The sequence below is a fragment of the Podarcis erhardii genome (assembly GCF_964252035.2).
Source record: "Podarcis erhardii genome assembly, chromosome: 12".
Lineage (NCBI taxonomy): Eukaryota > Metazoa > Chordata > Lepidosauria > Squamata > Lacertidae > Podarcis > Podarcis erhardii.
Window position 1 is genome coordinate 39,342,452 of NC_138513.1, and position 10,934 is coordinate 39,353,385.

The 10,934-nt window shown below is 42.9% G+C and overlaps 1 protein-coding gene and 1 long non-coding RNA gene across 3 annotated transcripts in view; one reads left to right on the plus strand and one right to left on the minus strand.

The window, feature by feature from the left end:
* The window catches only part of LOC309325825, a 71,691-nt gene that overhangs the window by 45,454 nt on the left and 15,303 nt on the right, over nt 1–10,934 (plus strand). The gene's annotated exons all lie outside the window — the stretch shown is intronic.
* The window catches only part of NPHP3 (nephrocystin 3), a 235,347-nt gene that overhangs the window by 17,818 nt on the left and 206,595 nt on the right, over nt 1–10,934 (minus strand). Inside the window, exon 28 of one of the 2 annotated variants that reach the window (XM_081881886.1) lies at nt 1,109–1,200. The exons of the other annotated variant lie outside the window; for it this stretch is intronic. The gene's annotated coding sequence lies outside the window, so the exon portion shown is untranslated. Of the gene's footprint in view, nt 1–1,108; nt 1,201–10,934 lie in introns of those variants that run through there. 2 annotated transcript variants of the gene reach the window in all.

Consider the following 10,934-nt stretch of genomic DNA (forward strand, 5'->3'; position numbering starts at 1 on the left):
GTACAAGTTTTCTAGCTCCCTCCTCCCTGTTGCCAAATCAGATGAAAAAGAAACATAGGAATGTTTTGTCCTGCAGAACATTTTCCTCCCTACTCAACTGAAACTGGCAGGTGTTCCATCAACATCAGTGTCACCTTGTCCTTTAGATTTGTATTTTGCTTAATGCTGGTAACCTTGAACTTGTTTGTGCCTTTAACCTGCATTTTCCAAATTATTGACACCCTTAAATTTATTAATGTTGTCAAAGCATTTAGACTCTGTTGCGTTATGGTAAATAATACAAATAATTCAGATTCTATATTCCCAAAGTCAAGGATGACACAGCTATTAAAGATGTCCTTTCCTTCTCTGTTAGCTTTTGTTTATGTGACTGTTTCTTCCCTTTCACCTCCCTTTAGAGTTCTCAAACAGTAGATATATATCCACATATCTCTATCTTTATCTAGATATATAAACACACACACACAATGTGTACATTTACCTGTAATGGGTTAAACAATGAAAGGGCAGTTAATCATCTTAAGATCTACAACTGCTCATCAAATCATATTGTGCTCTATAAATAATATAGACTTCTTCTGAAACAGTGGTTATCAGGCCATAATAAATGACCGCAAGCAAAGCATGCAGAACAAATGTATATAGTGAATGGTTATTTCAGATCATTCCAAACTGATGAAACAGATTGTAAAAAAACAAGTTAATCACTAGATATCATTATTTAAAATATCAGACTAAGGTCAAATGAAGATGTTCCCACAGAACTTTACTCCAGAATTTCTACTTTCCCCCCACTCGTGTTTTATAGGGAAGCTATATGACATTAAAGGGAGTGGGCAGCGCTGTGGTCTAAACCACTGAGCCTCTTGGGCTTGCTGATCCGAAGATTGGTGATTCAAATCCCCATGATGGGGTGAGCTCCCATTGCTCTGTTCCAGCTCCTGCCAACCTAGCAGTTCGAAAGCACACCAGTTCAAGTAGATAAACAAGTACCCCTGCAGCGGGAAGGTAAACGGCATTTCTGTGTGCTCTGGTTTCCGTCACGGTGTCCCGTTGTGCCAGAAGTGGTTTAGCCCTGCTGGCCACGTGACCCGCAAAGCTGTCTATGGGCAAATGCCTGCTCCCTCGGCCTGAAAGCGAGATGAGCACCACACCCCATAGTCGCCTTTGACTGGACTTAACTGTCCAGGGGTCCTTTACCTTTACCTATATGACATTGTTCTTCTGTGCTTTTTCTGTGTTCCTATGGTCTCTTTCTAGAACTTGCCCAACCTGATTTTTTGGGAGAGAGGGGAGTAGAACCGAACAGTATCATGATCTCCGCAGGTGTAGATTATTTTGGCACGGCACTTCTGCCTTTCTGAAGGGGTGTAGCTTTGACACATGCACCTTAATCCAAACAAGTCAAAGGTGCTCCAGTTCAAGAGAACATATCTGAGAACATATTTGCTGTGGCAAAGTCAGTCAGAGATATTAATGTTTACATGGTGGCAGCAGAATACCAGTAGTTGGGAGAATGTTTGAGGTTCTAGGAACCTAGAACTGGGGACCCTATAAGGCAAATAGGGTTTGAGAGAAACTTTGCCAAGCAAAAGGAGATTGGTGATTTGAATTAAAGTGCCCTCTTGCTCCTAAAGTGATGGGCTTGGGCAGGGGAAGGTGCCTGGTTGTCAGGTGCTTTGGGGGGCAGGAAAGCCCTGCCCTCACCTGCATGACATCAGGCGTAGGGTGAGTGGCTATGGTTTGCCCAAAACAGCTTCATGGGCCAAATGGGAAAGTCTGATGGGCCGGGAATAAATAATTAAGAAATCACCTCAGAAGTTGGTGGTCTCTTGCTTTGCCTCAGAGAACAGTACAATCATGTAAAAGGTTGGAGGCAACCATGAACACAAACAGCAAATGGACTTTTAACGTAATTTAAAATAAACACCACAGATATAGAAAAATATTATAACCTCTATAACCTCTATCACCCTAACAACCAGGAACACTCAGCTCCGGTCTTGCTGTCCTTAGTTGCCCTCTATTAACTAAGGAGCATGATTGTGACCATAATGGAGGCCTATGTCCTTTCAAAAAAAGCTCTCGCCAAGCTACCTGACCAAATACTCCTGAGTAAGCTTAGCAATCATGCAGCAAGAGGAGAAGTCCTCTCCGGATCAAAAATCTGTTAAGCAGCAGTGTTATGGGTGAGCAGTGAGGTGGCAAGATCAGAAGAATCTTTATTTGCATCAGCCACTAGCCATTGCAATAAAATAAAATAAAATGTACTGAAGATAGAGGCAAAAACTTAACTGTACAAAATACATTTTGGAGGTTTACATCAATAATCAAATAACAGATCTTATTCTAATTGCCCCTGCTAAAAAAATCTTACAGTTTTTGCTGTCATCTTTATCTGCTCGAAGAAAGGACACGGTAGCAATGGTTGAGCAACAATAATAAAGGGGTAACAACCTCACTTCTCAAATCTTTATGAAGCATGCAAGCCAGAAACACTTGAGCCACTGACTCAATACTGCCATCTCTACATGGACAAAACCATTTTCCCAGTGGAAATTTTTGAAATCGACCCTCAAATACAGCCGAATAGTGAAATAGCGAAAGTGAAAGCGCCTCTGTATTTTGGAATTGTTAAATTTTGCCAAGAGGGTGCCAACATGTCAGAATGACTAGGTAGAAAATAATCATACCATGGACAAAATTTCCTTATTGTGGCCAAATTATTCTGTCACTCAATATCATATAGGCACTGTCTAATTAAATTATTTCCTTTACTGAAGCCCCAATATTAACAACTGTTGTTAAACCTGAAAAGTAAAGCTTTTGGTTGACAATTTTAGTCCAAGCACTCTCATGACTATCTTGCGATACTAAGGGTAGTAGATCAGTGGGGTTTAAATTTAGCCGAAGTCAATAATTAAATGTCCTACGCCAAATCTGTAATTCAACAGAGGGGAAATTAGCTCCAAGTTCAATGAAGCATTTGGAACACAGGATGGAACAGGGGGGGAATTGCCTTAGGAACTTAGATTGAACAGCTTATGTAAATCCAAGGTGAGTGCCTGTCCAAATCTGAGCCCCGTATAATAACTGTGCTTGGGGTTTAGCTTTAAACACTTCAAGGGCTGATGGTATGTGATTGTCAAGTGAGGTGGCAATGTTTGCCAAGGAGACTAAAATGTTCATGTTCAGGGTTGTTAAACCCAAAAGAGATTGTGAAGAGCTTCAAAAGGACCTCGCCAAACTTAGTGGGTGGGCAATTAAATGTAAAATGCAGTTCAGTGTAAACAAGTGGAAAGTGATATATGCTGGCATTAAAAAAATCTTAATTTCACATTTATACTTATGGGGTCTGAACTGTGGGGAATGATCAGGAACAAGACCTTGTGTTTATAATGGCTGCTTACCCAGTCCTGGGATGGGTGGCAGTTATGGCTCTTAGTCAGGGGTCAACAGGGGGCCCGTCTACTGTCCCTCACACCTTGTAGGGAGCCAGACTATATTTTGGAGGGGGGGAATGAATGATTTCCAATGCCCCACAAATAGCCCAGAGATGCATTTTAAATAAAAGGACACATTCTACTCACGCTGATTCCTGGACCGTCCGCGGGCCAGATTTAGAACGCATTTTTTTAAAAAAAATCACATCATATAAATTCCAAATTACAAAGCCAAATTTTTAAATTTTGTTGGGGGAACCCATACTTCAAGATCCAAAGGGGGATTCAAATCATCTTCTTATTACTGCGTTAATGTCCAAATCAGTCCCAATCAGTCCAAACAAAGTTCATAATTCTATCCAGTCTTATCTTGGTGTTGCCACATCATATCTTGTTCGTATAATTTCTCTTTTTCCTTTACAATCTCTTCTGTTAGTCTCCTTAAGCCGATAGCAAGTGTAATATTCCTGTGTGGATTTCCCGTTCCTCCACTAAGTCCAGATGGTTTCCATATATCTCCTTCGTAGATAACATCACTCTTTCCATCGTAAATTTTGGCATTTGTCGCTCTTAAGTCCCACCGAGAAGTTGATTCACGATATGTAAACAACTCTGTTTCTCTCTTTCTCCTCCTCCCAGACCCAAGAGCTGCAACAATGCCTCACAAAATGGCGACGGCATTTTTTCTGACTGCGTCACTCCAAAACTCTTAGCTTTCCAGCTTCATCTTGAAACATTGCTTTGGATCGAAAGTTTATCTCCACACAGCCTTAAATCCACAGCTTAAGTCCTTAATTTCTGACTCATTAGGGGGAGGGATTCTTGTTAAATCACATAGAAAAGGGAAAGGCAGGTGTTTTTTCCCCTCCCCCCTCAGTCATTTATCATACCGTATCTTGACGTATCTTCTCGTATTTTATTGTTGTCTTGTTATCAGAGATCTCTTCTGTCAGCAGTCTTTACTCCCCTTTTTCCTTGATGTATGTGCAATTAATCTCATCCAAACTGTTTCTTTTAAAGATCATTGCAACCAGCGGAGCGAATCAGGGACGGCGTCAAGGAGTGCCGAAAATCCCACAGGAGGGCTTTGTGCCTAGTGCCCCCACCCCCACAAATTCGGGGGTGGTATAGGGCACAGCAGGCAAGGGCCGTCCCCACCACAATCCTGGTGGGGTTAAGGAGGCTAATTACCCCCATCATAGCCTCCAAATTACCTCGTGTGGGTCGGAGAGATGTTATTGTCAGCCATCTTCCAATGCGCCACCTAGTGGCCCCCAGATTTAGAACACAATTGGGCCAGATCCTGCCCCCGGGCCTTAGTTTGCCTACCCATGCTCTTAGTGGTGGGCTCTGAGCCTCAGGGAGCAACACTGGTCTGGGCGCTTGGCAGTAGGGGAATCCCCAGGTCAGCCGCTTAGAATGGCGGGAGTTCCCACTAGCTGTAATTTGAATTTTGGCCAGTCATTTTGAATACTGTGTACAAAAACCTCACAAAGAGTATTGCAGTGTTGGAAGGGGTTCAGAATAGGGCAACCAAAATAATCAAATGACTCACCTCTGAAGAAAGTTTTTAGTATAGCGAAAAGGTGACTGAGAGGTAACATGAGAGAAGTTTATAAAATTATTCATTGCATAGATATAGTGGCTAGGGAACAGTTTCTCCATCACTCTCTCTCCTAACAGTAGAACTCATGGACATCCAATGGAGATTAATGCTGGAAGAATCCGGACAGATATGTGGAAGTACATCTGGAGATGCAATGAGGTTCAGGGTATTGTTGTTGTTTAGTCGTTTAGTCGTGTCCGACTCTTCGTGACCCCATGGACCAGAGCACTCCAGGCACTCCTGTCTTCCACTGCCTCCTGCAGTTTGGTCAGACTCATGCTGGTAGCTTCGATAACACTGTCCAACCATCTCATCCTCTGTCATCCCCTTCTCCTTGTGCCCTCCATCTTTCCCAATATCAGGGTCTTTTCCAGGGAGTCTTCTCTTCTCATGAGGTGGCCAAAGTATTGGAGTCTCAACTTCAGGATCTGTCCTTCCAGTGAGCACTCATGGTGTTCTATCATATGCGGTGGACTTTTAAAAGAGTACTGGGAAATAATTTATAATGACCTGAAAAAATGTTTTAAAGTACTCCCCCTGCCCCCCCCAAAAAAACCCATAGTCCTTTTTGTTGGGGATAATTCAGATGGAAATTCCCAGGTGTCAGATTCCCAGACGTTATTTATGTATGCCACTACTGCAACCCATGTTTTGTTAGCCCAAAAATGGAAAACAAGCGAGGTCCCAACCAAAGAAGAGCGGCAACTTAAACTGATGGCATATATGCAGCCAGCAGACTTAACATATAGAACAAGAGAACATACGTTTAAAGAAGATTGGAAGATGTTTATTGAATATCTGGGTGAAAATTGTGTATACTTAGAAACGCTGGTAGCATTAAGATAAATTCAACAGTGTAAATAAGTTTTGATGGATGTAACAATGGAATATTCAGTGGTTTAGGTTATGCAGGGATGTATGGCATGCAAACTGAACCACGGAAGGAGAAGAAGGGGTTCCCATAGGAGGCAGTCATGACAACTTAGATGTCTGAGTTCAATTTCTGCAAAGGGTTAATGCCATTATGGCCCTCTGGTGGTTGTTTCCCCTTGGCAATAAACTTTTGAACATTCTCTTGTTCAATGAGCACTTAATCTATGGAGCTAATGGTATTGCGTTGTGCTGATGTCCTCCTTGACTGACCATGCTGTGGAACCTTCATGTCCATGATTATTTGCCCATGTGAATACTTCAAGTGAGACTGTGAGATTCTATGCATAGCTATCTATGCAGAATATCTTATCGATACGCTTGGTCTATGGTTGCTCCCATCACTTTCATATCTGTACCTCGGTCCTGGATAACTTATTACGCGCACTAGCAACCAGGAACAGCCAATATGGCAGAGCACTGGTGTACTGCTGCCTGCCTAGCCATTAGCAGAGACTAGAGTGTCCTTCCTTTTGGAGAAGAATCATAGGGCACAGCCTCCGGGCATCTGTTGGGTGGCAAGTGTGGTCCTCCAGCCCTACAGAATTTGACCCCTCCTCCTCTGCCTGATGTTCTTCCTGGAAGTCTGAGACTGCAACCTCCCCATTATCTTTGGTTCCCTGCCCATAAGCAGAGACCTAAGTGTCCTTGCTTTTGGAGAAAAACCATGGGGCACAGCCTCCAGGCAAGTGTGGTCCTCCAGTCCTACACAATTTGGCATTTCCTTTTCAGTCCTTGACTATATTACAAAAATACATAAATCAGTAGCCATCAAGTTAAACTCTAAGATCAAATAATAATAATAATAATAATAATAATAATAATAATAATAATAATAAATTTTATTTATATCCCGCCCTCCCCAGCCGAAGCCGGGCTCAGGACGGCTAACAACAATCAAATAATCAAACAATCAAATAATCCAATATTCTAATAACATTTCATTATAAAAATTAATTAAAATCAAATTGATGGCAACCGTTAAGCAAAATTCTTTGCAGGTTGCCAGAGGAGGGAGTCAGGCTGCGCCCTGACCAAAGGCCTGGTGGAACAACTCTGTCTTGCAGGCCCTGCGGAAAGATGTCAGGCCCTAGTCTCTTGTGACAGAGCGTTCCACCAGATTGGAGCCGCAGCCGAGAAAGCCCTGGCTCTAGTTGAGGCCAGCCTAACCTCTCTGTGGCCTGGGACCTCCAAGATGTTTTTGTCTGAAGACTGTTCCTCTGTGGGGCATACCAGGAGAGGCGGTCCCATAGGTACGAGGGTCCTAGGCCGTATAGGGCATTAAAGGTTAAAACCAGCACCTTAAACCTGATCCTGCACTCCACCGGGAGCCAGTGTAGCTGGTATAGTACCGGATGAATGTGATCTCGCAGTGAAGACCCCATAAGGAGTCTCGCCGCGGCATTCTGCATCCGCTGGAGTTTCTGGGTCAGTCTCAAGGGCAGCCCCACATAGAGCGAGTTACAATAATCCATTCTGGAGGTGACCGTCGCATGGATCACAGTGGCTAGGTCAGGGCAAGAGAGATAAGGGGCCAACTGCTTAGCTTGGCGGAGATGAAAAAATGCCGCCTTTGCTATAGCTGTAATTTGCACCCCCAAGCGCCACCCTCTGTCCCCGACCAGAGAGAAACGAGCGCAGCCATTGAAGGACTATGCCCTGGATCCCCACGTCGGCAAGGCGGTGGTCCAGGAGTTCGTGATCGACCATGTCGAAGGCTGCTGACAGGTCTAGAAGAATCAGCAGCCCCGACCCGCCTCAATCCAGCTGCCTGCGGAAATCATCTGTTAGGGCGACCAGAGCCGTCTCGGTCCCATGACCAGCACGGAGGCCGGACTGGAATGGATCCAGAGCCAATTTAGAGATTTAGAGAGAGTCTCCACCCCTTGGTTTGCTCTTTATAAAACACAACTTTTCCCCTTCCCACCTTCACTAACTAGGCAATTCATAATTACTGCCAGGAGCAACGAGGTCAGTGATGCATCTGCTACACAGTTTCAATAGCTGTGGCTTCGCCTTCTTCATCCTGTTCTTGGGCCTGCTTCTCCCGAGTATCACAGGAAGGGAACTGCAGTTTGTTGCGTTGGTAAGCGTGAGGTCTTCTTTTCATTGCTAACAATGACTTTGACATTGCAGATTTGTGCAATTCCTCTTTCTATAGCCTGATTCCATGAATAATAATGTGCGTTTTGTACAGCTGAGGTGCAATAGTCTTATTTCAAAGATGATTTCAGATATTTTTATTTTCTCAGCCCCTCCCTTTGGGGGGGCAGGCAGGGAGGAAGGCCATTTTGCATAATTCTTTCTTCCTACACAATGCCTAGGAATGATGTTCAGTCCAGGGCATTGCAGAGCATGCAAAATGGTGGCCAGGCTTCCAACGCATTTGCTCCAAGAAAGAGAGGAGAAAATGAATGTGGTGGTGTTGCTGCTGCTGAGCCCTCCTTCCCAAGACACCGTTGGGGGGAATTTTCCTTCCCCAGGAGAAACTTGGTAAAATTGTCCCCAAATTCCTTTGCTCACAAACAGAATGGAGTGTTTTGAGAGGCAATTAGCTGGCTCCCTCAGCCAGTAAAGCGAGATGAGCACCGCAACCCCAGAGTCGGCCACAACTGGACCTAATGGTCAGGGGTCCCTTTACCTTTACCTTTACAGCATTGTGTACCACCTTCACAGAACACATCATGGATCTGATCAAATAGGCATATAAAGCCAGTTTATTTCTATGTTGTCACTGGGGCAAAATTCAATTCATTTTTCATTTCAATTTCTGAACCAGGGATGCCATCTTGAATAAAATATTGGGGGGCCCAGATAAGCCCCACCCCACATAAGCGGTCATATGACACCACACACACACACTATTTGAATGGCAATGCTCAGCAACTTGGGGGGGGCAGCCCCCTCAAATATTTTATTGAGGGGTGGCTGAAGTTGGCTCCTATGATGGCAGCTGAAAAACAGCTATCCTTGTAAATTCACATTTTTTCTGAATTTTGCAATGTAGTTATCCAGCTCACATACAAAATACATTATATTGGAGAAGCAATCTCCACACAGTCTTCAGAGGCAACCCTTGTGCACTGCAGTGTAATAGTCTATCCTGGAGGCAACCAGAGCATGAAAACATGAAAACACGCAAAGTGACTTGCAGTATCTGTGTTTCTGGTGCCTGCATTCAGATGTGATACAAAACTATGGTTAAGTACTGCATGAATGAATATTGGGTTTGTAATTCCCCCACTCCCTTTCCTCCTCCATCACAGCTGGAAGCATTTACTTCCATGTTTGACTAACTGCAGTTCATCTTTTTTTCCAAACTGAGGCGAACGGTGGCTGGTTTTAACCGTGCTTTGCCCTTAACTGTTTACTTCAAACCCATGGTTTATGACTCTTGGTCATTCAGCAAAACCATAATCTGTAACTCTCAGTTTAAGCCTAGGTTGAAAAAGAAAGCAAATGTTTCTGATTTTTTCCTTGCAGTTCCATGGGAGGAAGAGAGGGATGGAGAAGACTTGTGCAGATACTAAACCAGCTTTCCCTAACTTGCTACTTTAGACAGCAATTCCCATCAAACCCAGCCAGCATGGCCCAAGTTCAGGGATGATGGGAGTTGTAGTCAAAAAGGGGGGAAGGAACCAGGTAAAGTAAGGCTATACTAAACCACAGCACTTTGAGAGGGGGTGTAAAAAATGAGGTTGCAGTACTCATATATTGATAAAAAGTGTTGTGGGTGTCAGCACAAAATGGCTGAAGCAGACAGAGAGAGATGATGATCATGAACTTCTGAGTACCATCACACAAAAAAGCACTGTCTGAAGGACAGGGAATAAAAATGTCAAATCAAACAAGTAAGTAAATACGCCAGAGCTTGAGCAAACATGCTTAATTGAATTTAAAGTGGCTAGCTTTGTGAAGAACACACAGTGCATGGAATATTCTGCTTGAACCTGAATATAAATTCAAGAGAGAGAGGGAGCGGATTTTGCAATGTATATGTATTTTGAGTATAAGAAAATGTTCCATTCTTCTTTTCTTCCTTTTTATGGATGAACACCAGTATAGTTCCATGTAAATTATTACTTATAATTTGCAGCACAGAACTGTATTCTTGGCAGCCTTTTATTTTGTAAATCTGTTACCTCTAGAACAGGGGTTTCCAAACCCATCACTTTTATCCAGGTGATCTGCAGCATGTCATCATTAAATAGTCATATTGATTTTTAGAGCTATGGCAAGAAAGCAAATGTCTAATTCAGATAAATTGCAAACAATTCTAGTTTCTCTGAAAGCTAATACGGTCTCTGAACCATTTTACTAGGTTTACCGACATGGCGACAGAAGCCCACTTTCATCTTTTCCCACTAATGTTGTCAACGAAGATGCTTGGCCAGAAGGATTCGCACAACTCACAAAGGTTTGATAGCTGCTCTTAGAAATGGAAGCATATTTTGTTTGATTTGTTTACATTTATTTCACGCTCCTTAAGATACTAATTAATCAAAATATACTCCAAAAGTTTTATTTTTATTTATTTTTTTAAGTTAACAGAATCCAAATACAGGTGTTAACCTTGCTGTTGTCCTGAAGTTGTGAAAAAGAACAGAGCTTAGCTTTTTCATGATGCTGTAATGTACAAGCAACATTGTCATCCTAGAATACACAAAGTCTCTATCCTCGGAATGGGCAGCCAAATGTTATCAATCAGTTTTACATGCCTACTTTTCTTTTCTTTTCTTTTCCCCTCAGCTTGGAATGCAGCAGCAGTACAAATTGGGCCAATTCATAAGGAAGAGATATAAGGGCTTCTTAAGTACTGACTACAAACGAAAGGAAGCAAGTATTCGAACTAACAAGAGACTTTCCCCCTGTTCATTTAGCAGTAACATTTATGGAAACATAACAGATGAGTTTCCCCCATGCTATTTAAATCGGGACAAGCAAATACAAGCAGA